Source organism: Mandrillus leucophaeus, unplaced genomic scaffold (genome assembly GCF_000951045.1).
Source record: "Mandrillus leucophaeus isolate KB7577 unplaced genomic scaffold, Mleu.le_1.0 Scaffold1029, whole genome shotgun sequence".
NCBI lineage: Eukaryota > Metazoa > Chordata > Mammalia > Primates > Cercopithecidae > Mandrillus > Mandrillus leucophaeus.
The window spans coordinates 1,579,984-1,580,977 of NW_012098421.1; positions in this window are offsets into that span (position 1 = coordinate 1,579,984).

Below are 994 nucleotides of genomic sequence, written 5' to 3' on the forward strand. Positions count from 1 at the left end.
ATAAAGGTAAATATTTAACAATTCTTATCATAAAGATAACTGTTTCTATGGTTTTGGAATTTTTTTTAAACCTCAGTACATTCATCATCCTTGTTACCCAGATCTCATTTTTATTGGCTGTACAACTTTTATCTATTCACCCTAAGATTTATAATTCTGTCTATATCTTTTTAAAATATGCTATATATTAATAACTCTATGGACAAAGGAGGAAAAGTTTATATTTTTTCCACAATAACTATTGTATTTTTCATTTAAAAATCAAATACCATTGTTTTTCAGGTCCCTGCATGTGTAATCCTGTGACACAATCGTAGTGTGTTTCAACAGAAATGTGACCTTGTGCGAATTTCTAAACCTCTGACTCTTGTCTTATTGGAGTCCTCCCTAAATCAGACTCCAAGGATTTTGGTGCATGTAGCTTATTTATGGTGGTGATGTGATTTGAGAAAACACTATCAGCTAGTGGAGAGTGGGACAGGGAAGGGAGTGTTGGTGAACAGTGTATTGCTCAGGAGAGTTGATGCTTAATCCACCCCCAAACCACACCCACAACTCCCTGAGACACTGTGTAGGATGTAGCTCGAAGTTGTCCCACCACACTGGGGAAGAAGCTGGGCATTTACCCACCCACTCCTATTCAGCATTAATGGGGGTAGCTCTTGAGGTGTTATCTCTCCAGCATTTTTGGCCTGCCCCAAAGTTCAAAGGGCACCCTCACGCAGACAGACCCAGTAAGCTGGCCAAATGCAGGAGAAGCATCTGCTGGCGACTTCCCACATGAGATAAAGATATATGGGCTGGGCACACACAGCACTTGCTACACTAAGACTTCTTACTTTTAGATGAGAATAAAAATATTTGCCTCAATTACTTCATGTGATGTATTAAAAGATTAATCACTACTAATATTTATGTACTGCTTTAGAATTCACAAAATATCTTCACGGGCATTTTAAAACGCATTCCGGCGAGGTGCACTGGCTCACGCCCA